This window comes from Chiloscyllium plagiosum, chromosome 5 (genome assembly GCF_004010195.1).
Source record: "Chiloscyllium plagiosum isolate BGI_BamShark_2017 chromosome 5, ASM401019v2, whole genome shotgun sequence".
Classification (NCBI taxonomy): domain Eukaryota; kingdom Metazoa; phylum Chordata; class Chondrichthyes; order Orectolobiformes; family Hemiscylliidae; genus Chiloscyllium; species Chiloscyllium plagiosum.
Window position 1 is genome coordinate 63773990 of NC_057714.1, and position 16911 is coordinate 63790900.

The 16911-nt window shown below is 41.1% G+C and overlaps 1 protein-coding gene across 9 annotated transcripts in view; it reads right to left on the reverse strand.

The window, feature by feature from the left end:
* tbc1d5 (TBC1 domain family, member 5) overlaps positions 1-16707 on the reverse strand; it is a 519702-nt gene extending 502995 nt beyond the window's left edge. For 7 of the 9 annotated variants that reach the window (XM_043690195.1, XM_043690203.1, XM_043690191.1 and 4 more), the window contains exon 1: positions 16526-16660. The gene's annotated coding sequence lies outside the window, so the exon portion shown is untranslated. Of the gene's footprint in view, positions 1-16371; positions 16480-16525 lie in introns of those variants that run through there. The other 2 variants (XM_043690204.1, XM_043690198.1) reach the window with 2 other exon arrangements.
* Positions 16708-16911: the final 204 nt, after the last annotated feature.

The following is a 16911-nucleotide window of genomic DNA, read 5'->3' on the forward strand; positions in this document are numbered from 1 at the left end:
ATAGAAGATGGTATTAATAGTAACATTAGCACATTTGCTGATGATACTAAGCTGGGTGGCAGGGTGAAATGTGCTGAGGATGTTAGGAGATTACAGGGTGACCTGGAAGATTAGGTGCATGGCAGATGCAGTTTAATGTGGATAAATGTATGGTTGTCCACTTTGGTGGCAAGAACAGGAAGGCAGATTACTACCTCAATGGAATCAATTTAGGTAAAGGGGCAGTACAAAGAGATCTGGGTGTTCTTGTACACCAGTCAATGAAGGTAAGCATGCAGGTACAGCAGGTAGTGAAGAAGGCTAGTAGCATGCTGGCCTTCATAACAAGAGGGATTTAATATAGAAGCAAAGAGGTTCTTCTGCAGCTGTACAGGGCCCTGGTGAGACCACACCTGGAGTATTATGTGCAGTTCTGGTCTCCAAATTTGAGGAAAGACATTCTGGCTATTGAGGGAGTGCAGTGTAGGTTCATGAGGTCAATTCCTGGAATGGCGGGATTACCTTAGGCTGAAAGACTGGAGCAACTGGGTTTGTATACCCTTGAGTTTAGAAGACTGAGAGGGGATCTAATTGAGACATATATGCTTATTAATGGATTGGACACTCTGGAGGCAGGAAACATGTTTCCGCTGATGGGTGAGTGCTGAACCAGAGGACACAGCTTAAAAATACGGGGTAGACCATTTAGGACAGAGATGAGGAGAAACTTCTTCACCCAGAGAGTGGTGGCTGTGTGGAATCCTCTGCCCCAGAGGGCAGTGGAGGCCCAATCTCTGGATTCATTTAAGAAAGAGTTGGATAGGGCTCTCAAGGACAGTGGAATCAAGGGTTATGGAGATAAGGCAGGAACAGGATACTGATTAAGGATGATCAGCCATGATCATATTGAATGGTGATGCAGGCTCGAAGGGCAGAATGGCCTACTCTTGCACCTATTGTCTAATTTAAGGGCTCTTGTGGCACCGTGGCAGTGTTCCTATCTTGGGACCATGAGACCTGGGTTCAATTCCCACCTGCTCCAGAGGTTTATTATAACATGTTTTTCACACGTTGATTCAAAAATATTGAGAAAAATCACTTGATTGAACCCAGTCAAAGTAGCTGGAGTTCTTCAGCAGCATTAGCTCCCAAACCTAATGGGTTTACGAGTTTCTGAACAGATTACAGATAATTAATTAAAATGTAATAACAAAAACAGATTCATACACAATTCTTTGGTGGAAAGATTTTACTGACAGAGGTGGCAGTGCTTTTTTTTTATTAAGGCTGATTTATTGAAGGTACACTCGCAAATACATTCATATCGAGAGACGAGGAAGTAACAGATTTTATTTCACCAAATGTATAATATCAATGCTGAATCATTCCATTTGGTGCTCCAGCTATTTTCCAATGACTTATAAACCAAGCTGTAACTAGAGTTCCTAAATGTGAAATTTACTTTGTAAAGTCCACATCGTTTTATTTCCTTTATTTTTTGACTCTGGACTGCTTTAACCACTAAGACTGCAAAAGAATGGCTGTAGATTTAAAAGTCCTGTTTCCTGGAGCACACTGCAAATTGCACACAATTTTGCATTTTTCCTGGAAATGATAGATCAAAAACAGACACCAGAGAGCCAAGGTCCTGAATTAAGGATCAACTGGTTGACAACATCATTCTGAAATGAATTGAAAGAAACTGAACATGAAAGAAAACAATTCAAAGTTGTGCTTCATCCAGGCTGGTGCTGTTGAGCTGAGTTTTCCTATTTTCCTTCTTTTTTTCCATCCTTAATATACTTGTGCTATCTGTGTGTGTCTGTCTAAATGTGAGAGGTGAGAATTAAGAATAGGTGGAGTTTAAGCTCGAGATTAATAAATTAATAATTCACATTTCCTAATTGTTATTTGGTAAAGACAATTTGTTCAACAAGAAACTGTTCATAAATACGGAAACCTGTTCTCTCTCAGCCTGATTTCATCAGTCAGGTAAGTTCGGAATTTTGATTAAATCTTTTCACATTTGTAACAATGCCAGGAAACTGCCCTTGTAGTGCTTTCTGTATGCTGGCTAAAAAAAATCTCCTGATACAATGATGACAGAATTTTGTTCCCTTTCTACTTTGCACATCTAAAATTATGTCAGTTAATATTTAGCTATTTGAAATCACTGACTATTACTGCATTATTCGTGGACTTCACTGAAATTTGATTCCCTATTTGATTCTCCCACTCTCTCTGACTGCTGGCCTATAGTATACAGTCTATACTATGGGCTGTTTGACCCTTTTGTGTTTTTTCACTTCTATCCCTTTGTAATGACCTTTGCAAGATATCATCATTTCTCACTGCTCTAATTGATTGCTTGATCAATGTTATGACCACCCCCACCTATTTCATCTGAATACATGATAACTACAAATGTCGAGTGGCTACACCTGCCCATTATCCAGCCAGGTGTCAGTCATAGCTATGATAACATACTTTCATACCGATCTGTGCCTGCCAGTCTTGTTTCTCAGCCTCCTTGCATTAAGATATATTCCACTTAGCTTTGCAAATTTCACTTCTTTCTTATGTAGCCTGTGTTTCCTTTGCCTTCCAGACTTCCTCATTAGCACCTTCACCTCAGGTTCTCTCCACTGTAAACTACTCAGCAGATCATCATTTCCTTGTCTTTCGAACTTAAATCCATTTTTTTTACTAATGAATACAATTACAACATTTAAAAACATTTGAACAGGCACTGGAAGAGGACAGGTGTAGAGAGAAATGGGCCAAACTCAAGTAAACAGGACTATTTCAGTTTAGGAAACCTGGTCAACATGTTGGGCCAAAGGAGTCAAGGTGAGAAAGAGCACTGTTCCCTCTCCATTGTGGGTAAAAACCTGGTCATCAGGTGCGAGGCACTCCCTCTGTTACTACATATGGCTGTGGTCTGGCCCATTCCCTGCAACTGTCGTGTTGCAATCACCCAAGCTATCTTCCATTTCATCTGGAGATCCAAGATGGGCTGTGTCTGCAGGGACTCCATTTACAAATCTCTGGGGGTGCGGTGTAAAAGAGAATATACCCAATGTTGTCCTCATCTTAATGTTCACCTTTGTGTGCAACTTCATCAAGCTGTGTGTAAACACCAAATGCCACCATGTACGAAGGTTCTACCTGTCCCTAGTGTCGCTAAGGATGGGACTGGCTTCTCTGCCACAAAACACTCCAAGTAGTTGAACTATTCTGCATCACCTGTTCTTTGTGGAGATGTTTGCAAAGGAAAACACCTTTGGCCCCAAGTTCACAAGACCAGAAGTGGTCAGCACGTAACGTCCTCGAAAGCCTTCAGGAAAAGGAGGGGGTGGATCCGGTCACACGATTCCTTGAGCAGACCGTCAAAGTCATTTGGCAGAATGCCACAACGCCAGAACTTTCTAACAGGTACCATGACGTCGCTTGACTGATGGTTAGAAAGGCACTACCCGAGAGATATTTCATGTATGCCTGGTCAGTCAGTGCCACCACACACCGCCCTTGAAGTAGCTGCAAGAAGTGAGTTGAAACTATCATACGTCTCCTTCTGGAATGTGCCTTTGCAAAAGAAGTCTGGAGAAAAATAGTGGTTTTTGTAGAGATTCGCCCTGAGCAGCTCCGTAATGCCAGACTGTGTGCTGTACAGTCTGTTCCCCAGGATGCACTCTGTGACAAACATCGACTGTGCCTGGAGGGCCACCAATTTGGTGAAACATGTTCTTTCGTCTACCCTAAGCTTGTTGGTCACTTAGAACAAGGAGTTGACCCTGACAGTATGTTACAAACTGGCACATTGCAAGGTCCTGGACTACATGTTGAGGGACACACTAAAGCTTGGGGCAGCTATTGCCAGTGCAGTGGGAAAGACCACTGTCTGAGGTCTTTCTGAAATTAAATAGATGTCTGTTCAGTTATCTCACCCCTCCCCCCATTTCAAATGCATGTAAATATAGTCTTGAATGTGTAAGAGATGCTTTTTGGTTTGTTTGGATAGAGTCAAACTCAAATATTTGTTTTTTTTTCTTGATTTACAACTGTATAGAACTAAACTGCATTGTGAATATGAACAGAGATAAACACATTTTATGAATAAAGTATATTTTTGAAATAAAGTATTTGTTTCAGCACTGCCTTTCAGTCTGGCTTTTCAACTTCCAACCTAACTCCCTAAAGTCTGCTTGCAGGTCCTCATTTATCTTTCTTCCCATGTCATTGGCCCAACATACATTATGATATCTGGCTGTTAAATTCTCCCTTCTGAACACCCTGCAATTGTTTTTGTGTCATCCTTAACTCTGGCATCTGTCTGTGTTTGTCAGTCTTATTCCTCAGTCTCCAGACTGGGCTGAAGGGTGTCCTCTGAACTGCATGAGTCTAGGTATGTCTGTTTGAAATGGTTTACCCCAAATCTTGAGACTGTGACCCCCCACCCCCCCCAATGCACTCCTCCATAGAAATATCGAGACCATAACACTGCTAGATTCAGGATATTATGGAAAGGGATAGGAATGGCCAGGAATAAAAGTTCTAAACTAGGGAAAGGTTAATTTAACTAAGGTTAATTTAATTAATATTATTTGGCCCAAGTGGACTGGGTGCAGCTTCTTGCAGATAAAATTATCAGAGGAATAGGAGGCATTCAAGAGAGGAGATAGTGACAGCGACAGCAGAGGTCAAATATGTTCCATAAAAACAGAGGATGGGACTCAAATACTCAATGTTAAGGAACATAAAGTTAGGATGAGAAAAAACAAGATGCTATTACACATGCTGAAGGCTCCTGGAGGAATATACCAAATACAGGGTGAACTTAAAAAAGAAAATTAGGAACACTAAGAGAACAGTATTGATGAATAGAACAAAGGAAATCCTAAAGAGTTTATTTTTAAACTGTAAAGACCAAATACTTTATTTTCATTTAATTTTGGATTGTGGACCAAAATAGAAAAAGGGTACTATTTTAAATAAAGAAAACGATGGAAAGAGATGTTTCAGCATTAAAACAAGTTACTAGAACTCACAGGAGTTCTATTCACACAGTTGTCTTGTTCAAGCAATGGAGAGGAACGCTGGACTCTTTGGCACAGTACAGTGTATGCGGGACAGTTTTGTCTAGAGACAGCCTATTGATTGGCTTCTCAATCAGGATCAGTTGTGGGGGCTAGGAGTAATCAGCATAATAACTGATTGGCTATCCTCACATTAAGGAGGAGTTTATGTTGAAGTTCCTGGTTTCTTCTTTATTGTTTATTGTGGTTATTTGTTTTCTGGCTTTTCTTTTCTGCTTATTTGAAGCTGTGCTTAGCTGCACAGGCAGCTACTACTATCACTGCTGCTGCTGTTACAAGCTTGGGCCTGCTCCTACTAATGGAGCCTGGACCTTGCCTGCACTGCTGCTGCTGCCTGGGCCTACCTACACCTGGGACCTGCTCTGACTACTGCTGCCAGAGCCCCACCCGCACCCAGGTCTGCTTCCATTGTTGTTGCATTGGGCCCTTCTCCACTGCCACTGCCAGGGCCCCACCTGCACCCAGGCCTACAAAAAAAAAGAAAAAGAAAACTGATTGGCTGCTCGGCAGGTGGACAACCTGTGTGTGAACAACACAGTGCTAGAAAGCCTCTAGACACCTAAAAAGACAACATCCTCTCTCTCTTTGCAGAGGAGTAGCAAAGAATAAAGATAGCTAGCTATTTCTACCCACTATTTGCCTAATTGAGTGAGACACAATAATTAGCATTGAATCTATCCAGGGTCTGCATTCGATAGCAGAAAGGACTTGGAAAGATGACAACTGGAAATCAGAAAAACTGAGCAGAAGTAGGACATCTCAATGAATCCTGTGTACTGATGCCAGTGACTTACGTTTACCTAATTTTTCCTCTTCCCCACTTGCCCACCATATCTTTCTTTTTTGTTTGACTATTTTTGTCTACATATGCATAGGAATTTAAGGGTAGAAATTAAGTTAGTTATAATTTTATACCTCACTATTTATCTGTGGTCAGACTAACATTTTGTAATAAAAAGCAATTTCTTGTTAAGTACAAAAACCCAATCGGTATTTTTCAGCAAGTCTAGAACTCTCTGCCTGAAAGGGTGGTTAAGTCCAACACTTTAATATTTAAGCAGGATTTAGATATTAATTTGCACTCTCAGTCCCCACAGTAATAGGCTAGAAGCATATGTCAGGTATAGACTGCAGAAATTGATTGATTCTCGAGAAGAGTATAAAAGCATATAGAGTCACAGAGATGTACAGAATAGAAACAGTCCTTCAGTCCACTCATCCATGCCGACCAGATATCCTAAATTTATCTGGTCCCATTTGCCAGCATTACGCCCATATCGCTCTAAACCCTTCCTATTCATATACCCTTCCAGGTGCCTTTTAAATGTTGTAACTATACCAGATCCACCACTTCCTCTGGCAGCTCAATCCATACATGCACCACCCTCTGCGTGAAAAAAGTTTCCCCTTTTAAATATGCTCCTCGCCGAAACCTACACCCTCTAGTTCTGAACTCGCTGACTTAGGGGAAAAGACTTTGTCTATTTACCTTAACCATGCCTTCATGATTTCACAAACCTCTATAAGATCACCCCTCAGCCTCTGACACTCAAGGAAAAACAGCCCCAGCTTATTCAGCCTCTCCCTATAGCTCAAACCCTCCAGCTCTGGCAACATCCTTGTTAATCTTTTCCAAATGTTTCCAAATTTCATAACAACTGATTAGCAAGATTGGATCTCATGGAATACAGGGTGAACTAACCATTTGGATACAGAAATGGCTCAACTGTAGAAGACAGAGGGTGGTGGTGGAGGGTTCTTTTTCAGACTGGAGGCCTGTGACCAGTGGAGTGCCACAAGGATCGGTGCTCGGTCCTCTAATTTTTGTCATTTACATAAATGATTTAGATGAGGGCATAAGAGGTACAGATAGTACGTTTGCAGATGACACCAAAATTGGAGGTGTAGTGGACAGCAAAGAGGGTTACTTCAGATTACAACAGCATCTGGACCAGGGCTGAGAAGTGGCAGATGGAATTTAATTCAGATAAATGTGAGGTGCTGCATTTTGGGAAAGCAAATCTTAGCAGGACTTCTACACTTAATGGTAAGGTGCTTGGGAGTGTTGTTGAACAAAGAGACCTTGGAGTGCAGATTCATAGCTCCTTGAAAGTGGAGTTGCAGGTAGATAGGATAGTGAAGGCGGAATTTGGTATGCCTTCCTTTATTGGTCAGAGTATTGAGTACAGGAGTTGGGAGGTCATGTTGTGGCTGTACAGGACATTGGTTAGTCTACTGTTGGAATATTGCATGCAATTCTGGTCTCCTTCCTATCGGGAAGATGTTGTGAAACGTGAAGGGGTTCAGAAAAGATTTACAAGGATGTTGCCAGGGTTGGAGGATTTGAGCTATAGGGAGAGGCTGAACAAGCTGGGGCTGTTTCCCCTGGAGTGTCAGAGGCTGAGGGGTGACCTTATAGAGGCTTACAAAATTATGAGGGGCATGGATAGGGTAAATAGGCAAAGTCTTTTCCTTGGGGTCAGGGAATCCAGAACTAGATGGCATAGGTTTAGGGTGAGACGGGAAAGATATAAAAGAGACCTAAGGGGCAACTTTTTCCCACAGAGTGTGGTAGGTGTATGGAATGGGCTGCCAGAGGAAGTGGTGGAAACTGTTACAATTGCAACATTTAAGAGGCATTTGGATGGGTATATGAATAGGAAGGGTTGGAGAGATATGGGCTGGGTGCTGGCAGGTGGGACTAGATTGGGTTGGGATATCTGGTTGGCATGGACAGGTTGGACCGAAGGGTCTGCTTCCATGCTGTACATCTCTATGACTCTATAACAGCTTTCCTACCGGAATGAGTCCAGAATTACACGCAATATTCCAAAAGTGGCCTAACCAATGTCCTGTATAGCCACAACATGATCTCCCAACTCCTGTACAAAATAATACTAAATTGACCAATAAAAGAAAGCATACAAGACACCGTTTTCACAACCCTATCTACCTGCAGCTCCACTTTCAAGGAACTATGAACCTGCACTCCAAGGTCCCTTTGTTCAGCAACACTCCCCAGGACCTTACTCTTAAGTGTATAAATCCTGCTAAGATTTGCCTTTCCAAAATGCAGCACATCACATTTATCTAAATTGAACTCCATCTGCCACTCTTCGGCCCATTGGCCCATCTGATGAAGATACCATTGTATTCTGAGGTAACCTTCTTTGCTGTCCACCACATCTCCAACTTTGGCGTCATCAGCAAACTTACTAACTATAACACCTATGTTCATATCCAAATCAATTATATAAATGACCAAAAGCAATGGACCCAACATCAATGTTGTGGCACACCACTGGTCACAGGCTTCTAGTCTGAAAAGCAACCCTCCACCAACACCCTGTCTTCTCCCTTCAAGCCACTTCAGTATCCAAATGGCTAGTTCACCCTATATTCCATGTGATCTAACTTTGCTAAACAGTGTACCAGGTGTACTGTCGAAAGCCTTACTGAAGTCAATATAAATTATGTCATAGGAGTATACTTAAGAGGGAAATCAGCAGGGCAAAAAGAGGACGTGAGATAGATTTGGCAAATAGGGTTAAAGAGAATCAAAGGAATTCTACACATACATTAAGGACAAAAGGGTAACTTGGGAGAGGATAAGGCCTCTTAATGATCAGTAATGCCACTCATGTGTGGACTGTAGAAGACAGGGTAAGATACTAAACAAGTATTTCTCATCGCACTTGTACGTGTACATAGTACTGTGGAGAAGGATATGGAAGATAGAGAATGTGGGTAAATAAATAGCGACATCTTGAAAAATGTCCATATTACAACAGAGTTGGCGGCGCTGAACATCTTAAAATTCTTGAAGTTGGATAAATCCCCAGGATCTGACCAGATGTACCCTAGAACTCTGTGGGAAGCTAAGGAAGAGACTGCTGAGCTCCTTGCTGAGACATTTGTATCATTGATAGCCACAGGCAAGGTGTCGGAAAACTAAAAGTTGGATAATATGGTGCCACTATTTAAGAAAGGTGGTAAGGAAAAGCCAGGAAACTATAGACCGGTAAGCCTGACATCAGTGGTGGGCAAGTTGTCAGAGGGAATCCTCACGGACAGGATGTATGCATATTTGGAAAGACAAGGATTAATTAGGGATAGTCAATGTGGTTTTTTGTGTGGCAAATTGTGTCTCAATAACTTGAATTTTTTTGAAGGAGTACAAAGAGGATTGAGGAGGAAGACTAGTGTGTTTTGAGAAAATTTGTAGCTCAGGTTGAGGTTCTGGATCTAAGTTGGCTCGATAAGCTGAAAGGTTTGTTTTCCGACGTTTCGTCACCTTACCAGGTAACGTCAGTGAGCATCCAGTGAAACACTAGTGTTATGACCCGCTTTCTATTTATGTGTTTAGGTTTCCTTGGGCTGGTGGTGTAACTTCCCTGATGTCATTTCCTATTCTTTTTCCTCAGAGGATGGTAAATGAGGTCCAAGTTGATGTGTTTGTTGAGAGTGCTCTTGTTGAATTGCCATGCTTCTAGGATTTCTCTTGCATGTCTCTGTTTGGCTTGTCCTAGGATGGATGTGTTGTCCCAAAGTGGTGTCCTGCCTCATCTGTATGTAAGGATACGAATGAGAGTGGGTCATGTCCTTTTGTGGCTAGTTGATGTTCATGCCTGTTTGTCCACTGTAGTGTTTGTTACAGTCCTTGCAAGGTATGTTGTAAATGCCATTTGTTATGCTTGTTGTCTGTATAGGTTCTTTTAAGTTCATTAGCTGTTAACGTGTTGGTGGGTTTGTGGGTTACCAGGATGCCAAGAGATCTGAGTAGTCTGGCAGTCTTTTCTGAGATGTCTTTGATGTAGGGGAGAGTGCCAGGGTTTCTGGACTCATTTTGTCTGCTTGTTTGGGTTTGTTCCTGAGAAATCAGCAAACTGTGTTCATTGGGTACTCATTCTTTTTGGATATGCTGTATTGGTGATTTTCCTCTGTTCTACATAGTTCCTCTGTGCTGCAGTGTGTGGTGGCTCGTTGAAATAATGTTCTAATGCAGCTTCATTTGTGGGTGTTTGGATGATTTCTTCTGTAGGTCAGTATTTGGTCCTTAAGTGTTGCTTACGCCGATCTAAAGTTCCCAATTGGCTGCTCGCTCTGCTGTGACATCTAGGAATGGCAGTTTGTTAGTGTTTTCCACCTCTTGTGAATTTTATGCCAGTAAGGGTATTATCGATGGTTTTGAAGGTTTCCTCTAATTTATTTTGTTCAATGATGACAAAGCTGTCATCCACATAGTGGACCCAAAGTTTGGGTTGGATGGTTGTCAGAGCTGTTTGTTCAAGTCTCTGCATTACTGCCTCTGCTAAAAACTCTGATATCAGAGATCCCATGGGTGTTCCGTTGGTTAGTCTGTAGGTTTTGTTATTGAAAGTAGAGTGTGTGGTAAGGCATAGGTCAACTAGCTTGATGATGTTCTCCCTGCTAATGATGTTGGTGGTGTTTTGTAATGTGCCTTTGGTTCTTCTAATAACGTAGTCAGTATTTCTTTGGCAAGGTTGATGTTGATGGATGTGTACAGGGCTGTTACGTCAAAGGAGACCATTATTTCATTCTCTTCTATCTTTGTGTCTTTGATGGTGTTCAGGAATTCTTGGGTGGAGTGAATGAAGTGTTTTAATCTTTGGTATAGTTCCTTGGCTAATCTATATTTTGGTGTTCCAGGTAGCAAGACTATGGGTCTGAGTGAGGCTCCTAGTTTGTGAATTTTGGGTAATCTGTAAAGCGTGGTATGTTGGATCTGTCTGGTTTCATTTTTGAAAGTCTGTCTTGGTTAATTCTCCAGATTCCTGAAGTGTTTTGAGGATGGCTGTAATTCAGTTCTCTAGTTGTGGGGTCAGCTATAATCGCCACCTATTGGTAAGTATCAGTATTTGCAAACACTTTCTCAAAGTAGTCTGTTCAGTTTTAAAAGACTGTCAAGCTTCCATTGTCTGCAGGTAGGATACCAATGTTTTTAATCATGTTGAGTCCTTCTTGTGTATTGAGTGCGTTTCCTACCTTTTTCCTGCTTAAAGTTGGTCCGACTGTCTGCTGGTTTTCTTCTGTGATTTCATTGCCTTTCAGTGTTGTTTCTAATGCTGTTAAGAAATCTTTCTTGTCTGCATCCCAGAAATTGTAATTTAATCCTCTTACTAAGACAGCTTTTTAAGTGTCTGTTAAGGGTCAGTCAGATAAGTTTTTTTATCCGTGCTTCTAGGTTGTCTGTATTGTTATTTTGTGCGAGTTTATTGAGATTTTTCTGCAGGTCTAGTTTCTTTCATTTTCTGTGATTGTCGCTGTCTAATGTATACAGTTTGTTCTACTGTGTCTGTCCATTCATGGTCTGTTGTGTTCTTGAGTAAAGCTTCTTAGCGTCAAATTTCCCAGTTATATTTAGGAACAAGCCAAACAGAGCCACACACAAGAATTCCTAGAAGCATGGCATTGCAACCAGAACTCGATCAACAAACACATTGACTTGGATCCCATTACCATCCTCTGAGAAAAATTAGAGGAAATGATATCACTACAAGAAATGACACCACGAATCCAAGGAAACTTCAACACACAAATAGAAAGCAGGTCATAACACTAGTGCTTCACTGGAGGCTCACTGATCATGTTACCTAGTATGATGACAAAACGTCTGAAAACTAATCTTCTAGCTCAGCAAGCCAACTTACATCCAGAGCTTCAGTAAGTTCGACAACGTCCTTCATGGCAGAGTGGTTAGTAAGATTGGATTACATGGAACACAGGGAGAACCAGACATTTGGATATAAAACTGACTTGAAGGTTAAAGACAGAGCAGGATGATGGAGTGTTGCTTTTCAGACTGGAAGCCTGTGATCCACAAGGATCGGTGCTGGGTCCACTGCTTTGTTATTTATTTATGATTTGGATGTGAAATAGAAAATATAGTTATTAAGTTTGCAGATGACACCAAAATTGGAGGTGTAGTGGACAGTGAAAAAGATTACCTTGGAGTACAACAGGATCTTGATCAGATGGATCAGTGGGCTGAGAAATGGCAGATGATGTTTAATTCAGATAAATGTGAGGCGCTGGGTTTTAGAAAGACAAATCAAGGCAGGACTTATACACTTAAGGGTTAGGTTCTGGGGAGTGTTGCTGAACAAAGAGACTTTGGAGTGCAGGTTAATACTTCCTTCAAAGTGGAGTCGCAGGTAGATAGGATAGTGGAGAAGGCATTTGGTATGCCTGCCTTTATTGGTCAGAGCATTGAGTACCGGAGTTGGGAGGTCATGTTGCGGCCATACAGGACATTGTCAAAAAGCGTGCTGTTGGAAAAGCACAGTAAGTCAGGCAACATCCGAGAGATGGAGAGTCAATGTTTTGGGCATAAGCCCTTAATTAGAAATGTCCAGGACATTGGTTAGGCCACTTTTGGAATACTGCGCCCAATCCTAGCTTCCCTGCTACAGGAAAGATGCTGTGAAACTTGAAAGGGTTCAGAAAAAAATTTACAAGAATGTTGCCAGGGTTGGAGGGTTTGAGCTATAGGGAGAGGCTGAATTGACTAAAGATATGTTTCCTGAAGCATTGGAGGCTGAAGGGTGATCTTATAGAAGTCTATAAAATCATGAGCGGCATGGATAGGGTAAATAGACAAAGTCCAGAACTAGAGGGCATAGGTTTAAGTTGAGAGAGGACAGATTTAATAGGGACCCAAGGGGAAACTCTTTCACACAGAGAATGCTGAATGTATGGATTGAGCTGCCACAGGAAGTGGAGGAGGCTGGTACAATTGCAACATTTAAAAGGCACCTGGATGGGTATATGAATAGGAAGAGTTTGGAGGGATATGTGCAAAATGCTAGCAAATGGGACTAGATTTATTTAGGATATCTGGATGGTATGGACGTGTTGGATGAAGGGTGTGTTTCCGTGCTGTGCATCTCTATGACTCTAAGAGTTAGAAAATGTCATTAGTGTGGTCAGGTCTTTGTTGACTGGCATGGGCATGATGAGCTGAAAGGCATTTTACAACAGAAAAGGAAATTCTGGGAATGTTACTCAATGTTAAATATTTCGATGTTTATGTCCATCATGACCATAGGACCACCTAGTAACTACTGGTCACAATTCCTTGGCCTTTGTAGGAAAGATCATAAGTCAGAATGCTGACTTATTTTTGATGGAGTTTGCTAATTGAGCTTATAATAAAGATTTGTGCATATTGCTAAACTTAATGATATATTACTAATGCACTATGATGTGGATATTGTTGAGGCTAAGTTTTGTATAACAATTGAATGAAGGTGAATGAATGCAAGTCTTTTTTATGTTTCGGGTTTTCATATCTACGTTATAATGAACATTTGGAAATTGTGTCTTTTCTCCTGGGGCACAGGCATGTTGGGAACACATATTTATCTTCACGGACTATGAAAAATCTGGAAGCTATCGAATGGTTTGGACATTTTCAGAACTGTAAAAGATTTACCATGTGGTTTTTCCCAACAAAATGAAGTAAATCATTTAATCTGTGCTATAGGCCACTTGCTGTTTTTAGAAAAACAAAAGTGACTTTCAAGAAATCAGGCTAAGCTTTAAAGGAGACGTGACTCTTGTGGTGCAGTGGTAGCATCCCTATCTTTGAACCAGGTAGCCCATATTCCAAAGGTGTGCAGTAACTGCTGTCAATAGGTTGATTAGAAAATTTTTTTCCTCCCAAGGAGATGAAATGAAATTATTGGCTCTTCATTACTGTAAAATCTGGTTTTCCAATGGCTACAGGGCCTCTATGCTACTAGTTGCCTAACAACTTCTACTGGACTTAAGTCTATAAAACAAAAACCTAAGTAGTCAATAAGGAAGATGCCTCAGAAGCTGCAGGTCTCTCATTTTTCTCAGAAGTTCCTGGGAATCTAATACGTTTTTCAATTGCTAGTATCTTTGACACATTTCTGAATGTCTCCTATCAGTCTACAACTGCACCAATTCAATTTCATCAACAGGAAACCCATCATCATATTCTATCCTTTGATTTCCAATGTTTGCCAAACATAAGTTTTGTTAATAATAAACTCATTACTTCCATTAAAAGCTTGACTGCTGGTCCACGTTAATTTCAATTATACAAAATACAAAAGGAAGCTAAACAAGCTAGATAAATTCACAGATCACTGACCACACTGCAAACATATGTGGTGGGCGTGACCATTATTTATATCATACAAATTACACTAATCATTAACATATATCTCAACTACAAATCCATCACTTAAACTCAACATTCCAATTACTTGGCCGGTTCAAACAACTATTCGGACTTTGTTAAAGTGAAATAACTTGTGGTTAAGTCGTTCCAGCCAATCCCATTTCTTTTAGAACTGTTGTGATTCCTTATTACACCCGAATTTTAAAAAAGTCACTTTCTGTTACAGCCCACTGAAACATAAGGCTGTACTTGCGTGCTATAGTGGTGAAACATCCCAGAAGTGAAACTAACCAAATCAGTGTATATTAGCTCTATTGGCTCTTCAAACCTTAGTAAAATGAAAAGCAAGAGCAAGAGATGTTTTGCATAAATACAATGTAAAAATACATATGTAGACAAGTTATTTCCAACGAGATTCAGTGCATCTGACTTTTCAACTAAGTTCAAGCCTGCATTTAAACAAAAATGCAAATGACTTCAACATAAATGTTTTGTAAATTTCTTGTGAGCATCATTATACTTAACTGCTTTATTTCAGAGTGGTTGGAAGCAGGAGAGAAGGAGAAAGACAAAGTTTTATGCAATGTAGAAATTATTTTATTCATTTTGCCTGCTATTTGCGATGGCCAATCAAATTCACACAATACAAGAAAACTGTAAATCAAATTCATTTTTGAAAGTTATCTTCTCTCACTACCTTTCTGGCAATCTTCCACTCAATTCACTATGTGAAAACAACTCCCTTTTTTTGTCAACTATCTCAAATCTATATGCTTTAGTTCCAAATCTTCCACGCAGACTAACTAAGGATAAATTGTTTTCACTATCAGAATTCACCCTAACTTCTGTACATCACCATTATATTTCCCATTGACTGTGTTCTAAGGAAAACAATGTCAATGTTTTTAGTTTCTTCACTTAACTGAAGTCCTTCACCATGGTATGATTCTCCTCTACGTATTCCCAAAGCTTTGACATTTTGAGTACATGATTTAATTTACAATGCAAATGTTGAAAACTGATGGAATTTTTCAAACACAAAATTGAGAAAATGTGCCTGTATGTACAATATGAAGAAATCCATTAGTATTACTTAAAGTTCCATTTATGAAGGAATTGCGCAGAATATAAATAGGAGAAAGTGAGGACTGCAGCTGCTAGAGTCAGAATCAAAAAGTGCTGTGATGGAAAAACACAGCAGGTCAGACAGCATCAGAGGAGCAGGAGAGTCGACATTTTGGGCATAAGCCCTTCATCATGAATGCTGAACATAAATAGTCATTCAGTATCACAGAATACTGAAACATCACTTGGCCTTACTGATACATCACGATATGTCAAAACTTGTTTTAAAAACCTAGTTGGTTAACTTTTACACCTACAAAGTACAATGCAATTGCATTGACTGCAGTTACAATACAAGCGTACACAATGTTTGTCAAAATTGAACTTCTATACAGTATCCCATTAAACTGGTTATGTTACAGGACACAACTAGATTATGATAATGCAACACAACCTCCCTGAGGACGCAGGGACAAAACAGAAATGTTTCATAACGGATATAGGGAGTACTGTCAAATACTGCAGCTTAATTTCTACAATGCACATTAAGCTAAATCCATAATATAAACAGTGAAGTTTTAAACTGTTTACTTTTAAAGCTAACTCCATTGATTAAACAAAAATCACTTCTTCATATGTGTACCCATATCTCCTTAGATCTAATGATAAAAATGAACTAGCATTTGAGTTAAGGCTTCGACACAAAATTTCACTTGAATGTTTTGCATTAATTTTGGGCATGTTAATTTCAAGTAGTAGAAACATACATTTGCTTTAAAAATGTAACTGGGTTTATAGTATGATTAATTTTAACCCTGTTCAAAAACAACCCTCCATTCGCAAGAGGGACTGACGCCAGGCAGAAAAATGGAAAGGGGGTCGCCGAAGTGTTTGGGGGAAATGGGGAGAGGGTTAATTTTATTTTCTTCCAGTTTGTTGAAATTCCACCGCCTCTACCTCGGCACGTCAGTGGCATTTTCATCACATCAAGGTTTCACAATTTACGGGGAAGCAAATGTACAGTGTTAGAACCAAGAATGATTTATCTTCAGAGCTCACCTCCGGCTCTACTCGACCTCAGTAAAAGCCTTTAAGTCTAGGCCTGACAATATGTCATGGGGCGTTCAGCAGTCTTGCAATGTTTAAGCGGACGACCCCCTTCCCCCGCCGGGACCCAAGCCCTCTGAGGAAGTGGGCTATGCTGTTTGTTTACCTGGTCCGCCGCACGGACTCCGCCTCCTTCAACCCCGTCCCAGTGACAAGAGATTGTAAACCCGCGCCACCGCAGCCACCACCAGCCAGACGACCGGCACGGCGCCTGCGCAAAACCACGCCGCCACCAGCCAGACGACCGGCATGGCGCCTGCGCAAAACCACGCCGCCACCAGCCAGACGACCGGCACCACCAGAAGCCAGACTACTGGTACAACGCCTGCGCAAACTCGCGCCACCAACAGCCGTAAAACTGCTCAGCGCCTGCGCAGATCCGCACCACCCTGGCAGCTCAGGCAGCACTGCGCCTGTGCACTTCCGCCGGCCAACCAGCACGTGAGTGCGCATCAACGTGCGGTTCACCGTCAGCCAAATAGCGGGGCGTCA